Source organism: Microtus ochrogaster, linkage group LG5 (genome assembly GCF_000317375.1).
Source record: "Microtus ochrogaster isolate Prairie Vole_2 linkage group LG5, MicOch1.0, whole genome shotgun sequence".
In the NCBI taxonomy this organism is placed as follows: Eukaryota; Metazoa; Chordata; class Mammalia; order Rodentia; family Cricetidae; genus Microtus; species Microtus ochrogaster.
The window spans coordinates 39,224,147-39,229,492 of record NC_022031.1 but is presented as its reverse complement, the minus strand read 5'-3'; the positions used below and the strand labels follow the sequence as shown (position 1 = coordinate 39,229,492).

Below are 5,346 nucleotides of genomic sequence, written 5' to 3'. Positions count from 1 at the left end.
AAAAAAAAAAAAAACAAAAAACAAAAAAAACAAAAAAAAAAAAAACAAAAAAACACAAGATGAACATTTCTAGGAATACCCAGGGTGACCTCTGTCCTACAAATGCCTGCACACACATCCAATAGCTTTGCCAAGCTGATCTCATGCTCCCCATCACCACCTCTTGCATAATGCTGGGCACTGAGACCAGGCAAGCACTCTTAACACTGAGATAAACCTCCAGCTGACATTTTCTTTATGTTACTATTATTATTATTATGCGATCTGAGTCTCATGTATTCCAGACTAGCTTCAAATTTATTGTATATTCAAGAAGGACCTTGAACTTCTGAACCTTCTGCTTCTACCTGTTGAATACTGGAGTTACAAGCAGGCACTATCTTGTCAAGTTTTATAAGATACCAAAGGTTGAACCTAGGGTTTCACGCATGTCAGGTAAGTACTCTGTTACATCCCCAGTACTTGCCCCCTTTTCTGGAGTAGTGTCTCACATAGCCCAAGGTGCCCCCCCAACTTGCTACATTGTTGAGTTTGTGGGCTTCTGATCTATTTATATACAAAAGAGGTCTGCAGGGCATGGTGATGCACACCTTTAAGGCCAGCAATTAGGAGGTAGAGGCAGGTGGATCTCTCTGAGTTTGAAGCCAGTCTGGTCTACATAATGAATTTCAGCTAGGACTATGTAGAGAAACTCTGTCTCAAAAGACAAAATGATCAATAAAATAAATAGGAGCGCTAGAACAGATACCTGGATGTTGTTATGAGCCCTGGGCATAGATAATAAGCAGTTACTACTACAATGGGTAGCATATACCAAGCAGGGGAGTACTTTATAATAATTAAATCCCCAAGTAAAAGAAAAAAACAAGTCCGTGTGGTAAGAAATGTTGCCAAAATGGCCAGCTAAATCTCCATCAGGATCCCCTCAGAAAGGGCTCACCTTCCGTGAGAAGGCTTAGTAATTCTTCATAGTCTGTGTTTTGATGTTTTCACATATGCTGCAGCCGATGGGTCAGCTATAGAAAGATCTTATTTTAGCCAGGCGGTGGTAGCACATGCCTTTATTCCTAGCACTCGGGAGGCAGACGCAGGCGGATCTCTGTGAATTTGGCCAGCCTGGTCTACAGAGTGAGCTCCAGGACACACTCCAAAGCTACACAGAGAAACCCTGTCTCGAAAAACAAAAAACAACAAAAATGACCTTATTTACATTATATTATAAACTGTAAGTCCTTAGATGAGAGTAATGAAAGCAGGCAAACGGCCCTGCTTGGGAAGGCTTTGGACCAGAAGAGCCAGAGCCCCTGAAGTGTAGTCTCATTTGCACATAGGAAAATGACCTGCACACTGAGAGACAAGTCCTTGCAAGGTTCTTGTGCAGTTCTGGAATTCAGAGATGCAAAAGGTGAGGTCATTTCATTTCATGTTAAATTACAATCACCTTACTAACTACCTACATATAGAAACACAAGATTTTTAACATTGGTTAAGCAAAAACAGCAACAACAAATAAACGCACAACTTAGAACTGTCTTAAGTACATATGGAGTCTAAAAAATGCTTTTCTTTCTTTTTCTTTTTTTTCTTTGCTGCGCTGGGATTGAACCTAGTTCCTCACACATGAGTACATATCAAGTTTGTCTTTCGGGGTCTGAGTTACCTCACTCAGAATGGTTTGTTTGTTTGTTTGCTTTGTAGTTCTATCCATTTGCCAGCAAATTTCATGATGTCATTGTTTTTAACAACTGAGTACCGTACTCCACTGTGTAAATGTGCCACATTTTCTTTATCAATTCTCTGGTTGAGAGACATCTAGGTTGTTTCCAGTTTCTGGTTATTGTGAATCGAGCTGCTCTGAACATAGCTGAGAAAGAATTCTTGTGGTAGGATGGAATGTCCTTTGGGTATATGCCCAGGAGCGTATAGTTGGTATTTGAGGTAAATCAATTCCGAATTTTCTGAGAAACTGCCATATTGATTTCCAAAGTGGCCATACAAGTTTGCACTCCTGCCAGCAATGGAGGAGTGTGCCCTTGTTCCACATCCTCGCCAGAATGATCTGTCACTTTGCATTTTTATCTTAGCCATTCTGGCAGGTGTAAGAAGGAATCTCATAGTCATTTTGATTTACATTTTCCTGATGACTAAGGATATTGAACATTTATTTATGTTTTTCTCAGTCATTTGATATTATTCTGGTGATAATTCTGTTTATATATTTATATCATTTTAATTGGATAGTTCGATTTGTTGATTTCTAGTTTCTTGAGTTCTTTATATATTTTGGATAGTAATTCTCTGTCAGATATGGAGTTGGAGAAAATCTTTTCCATCTATAAGCTGCCGTTTTGTCCCATTGATGGTGTTCTTTGTGTTATAGAAGCTTTTTAATTTTATGATGTCTCATTTATTATTGATTATTAATCTTAGTGGCTCCATTGTCAATTTTCTGTTCATGCAGTGCTCTCCTGTACCAATGAGTTCAAGGCTATTCCCCACTTTCTCTTCTATTTGGTTCAGCATATCTGGCTTTATGTTGAGGTCTTTGACCCACTTGGACTTGAGTTTTGTGTAGGCTGATAGATATGGATCTATTTACATTCCTCTACATGCAGACATCCAATTAGAGCAGCACCATTTGTTGAAGATGCTTTATTTTTTTCCATTGTATATTTCTTATTTCTTCATCAAATCCAGGTATCCATAGGTGTGTGGATTTATGTCTAGGTCTTCTATTCAAATTCCATTGATCAATGTGTCTGTTTTTATGCTAATATCATGCCGTTTTTATTACTATAGCTCTGAAGTACAGTTTGAAATCAGGGATGGTGATAGATCATCAAGAAGCCTCCATCCCAGAGATGCAGGGATAGTTCAACATATGAAAATTAGTCACTGTAGTCCACCATATGAACAAACTGAGAGAAAAAAAAAACCACATGATCATCACCAACTCTTCCTATATATTATAACCTCAGTTTAGGGGTTCAAAAATGGACCTGGGGAGAGTGCATCCTTGGATATCTTTGTTCCTCTTTGCAATATGGTCACAATGAATAACAATAATGATTATTATTATCATTATACTAATTCTGCTGTTCTCATTGACTTAAGGAGGATAGGTGGCAGAACCTGGCTTTTCGGGGCACCCAAATTCGATAATAGAATGCTCAGCTAATACATGTGTCTTGTGACTCCGAACCCCATCAAAGCCTCCTGGCAGGCGTGGCCAGGCTTAATCCTAGGGACCACTCTGGGCTGGTGCTTGGTCTATGAGATGACTCTCAGCTTGAGTGCAAGGCTGAAACAATCATCTCGTGGAAAACTCGGGCTTCACAGTGGGCTTCGGGAGAGGAGAGAACACCCCCAGGCTCAGCAACCGAATGGAAGCCACTACCTGAGCTGACACGAAAGCGGAAGGCGCTCAGTGCAACCGCCCGGGGCTAACAGAAAGGCTCTGGGGAGGGCAGGGGGCGGGGCCGAGGCCAGGCGGAGCGATCGACGGTTCGGCACTCCGCGGAGTTGGGGGGGGGGCGCCTGCAGGACCAGCGGTCGGGCGGAGCGCCGAGTCATCGAGCGGCGCCGGAGTAGCGGAAGCCACGGGGTGCGCTGGCCCGGGCCCGCGGTGTAGGCCGGCTGGAAGCTCTCTGACTGAGTGCTGAGGTGGCGCTGGAGGAACTAACCCGGCGAGGGCCACACGCCAGTCGGTGACTCACGAGCGTCGCGCCGCGCCCCAACAGCTCCCCTGCAGCTGTGGGCCTTGCGCTGGGTGCCCCGGGACTGCGCGGCAGGGCGCCTCTCCCGCCGGGCGCGGGGCTCCGACGTGTGACCCCGGACTGTCAAGCTCAGCGCGCGGGTGAATGGGGACCGGGGCGTGAGGAGGTAGGCCTGGCCCGTCCCCGCGGGTGGGCAGCGCAGCCCTGGGGCCCGGGGCGGAGGCGTGAGAGAGCTGCTGGCCACCCCTGCCCCGGGTGCACGGGATGTGATCTGGGAGACGGTCTCGGAGGTCCGCCCAACACGGACCATCTGGACTCTTGGCCTCCTTGGAAATGTGATCGGCGTTTATATCCATCCAAGAACAGCCTTGTAAAATCGCTAGAGCACAGTTGGGCTTTGCTCCTCAGATAGGAGGGGTGTGGCGGGGGTACAATTTAACCGGAAAGAAAATGGTTTAGCCCAATTGTAGGGGCTCTGGAAGGAATGACAGACTGGATTATAGCGGGGCAGCGGGGTGCTGAGAACTCCGCACCCCGTTTTATTGCGGTGAGTTCCATCCGCTCTGCGTGAAAGGAGGTGTGTGTCAAGTTCTCCAGCAAGGTTTGCGCTCGTGGGTGTTTGTGGAATGTACACACAAGGCAGAGGGTGTGTAGGGCAGTGACCTGGGTGCAGGAAGATGGTTCTGTCAGTCATTAACTATGTTTAACTGTAATTTAAAGCAAGACGATTTTTTTTTCTATACCTCAGTGTTCCTGTCCGTGTAGCGGAGTGAATGAGATAGGATTAAAAGATGCTTTTTTATGACGGTATGTTAGCACAGTGCGAGGTGAAAGCGCTTAGCGGTGTTTACCGTGTGATTGGTGGCTACTTGCACAAGCGTACAGAAAACACTTTCTCGTGGTTGGGACATTGACATTACCACCTTTTGCAACGTTTATAAAGCACGATTGAGTTGAGCGCGGTATGTGAGCATTGCCATTTCTTGGAGCCGCGCAGATGGCTGGTGGTGGTTGCTGGAGGATGTGACGCTGAAAACTTGACCTGAGTTTAGGTCCTCAGAACCCGGTAAAACCAGCTGTAGAATTCTAGCGGCAATCCGAAACGTTGAGTTCCCCCGGAAGGAGCTGGGATACTACAGACAGCCTGTCTCTAACAAGGTGAAAGTGTAAGCGGGGAGTTGGTGAGATTGTTCTGTGAGGCAAGCAAAGCATTGGTGGAGAAGGAGAAAGCGAAGTAAAAAACTCTGTTGAAGCCAGTTGACTGCTGCTGTTGGGATGGGTTGGCCCAGATTTGGGGGTCCTTGCAGGTAGTCTCTGGGTTGGGCATTTTATAAAACCCTCGTGTCCTCCCATTTCCCTTATTGTCTGGTCCACTGATCAAGTGTTCGCCCAGGCAGCTTTTCCTGGTGATTTGCTATGTTCCTGACGTGTCCTCCACCCTAGCCCAGAAGGCATAAAGAAGCACACCCCTGCGCTCCTTGTCTGTTTGTGTGTTCTAACTCTACTTCAGCTTGGAAGATTGATTGATACAGGAGTTTGTCTTTGTGTGTGTGTGTGTGTGTGTGTGTGTGTGTGTGTGTGTGTGTGTGTGGTGTTTTGTGAAAATTCTATCAGTATCGCCTCCCTGCTT

The 5,346-nt window shown here is 45.8% G+C and overlaps 1 protein-coding gene across 1 annotated transcript in view; it reads left to right on the top strand.

Moving 5' to 3' along the window:
- The first annotated feature begins 3,713 nt into the window (after nucleotides 1–3,713).
- The window catches only part of Gne (glucosamine (UDP-N-acetyl)-2-epimerase/N-acetylmannosamine kinase), a 33,654-nt gene continuing 32,021 nt past the window's right edge, over nucleotides 3,714–5,346 (top strand). Inside the window, exon 1 of the mRNA XM_005362114.3 lies at nucleotides 3,714–3,882. The gene's annotated coding sequence lies outside the window, so the exon portion shown is untranslated. The remainder of the gene's footprint in view (nucleotides 3,883–5,346) is intronic.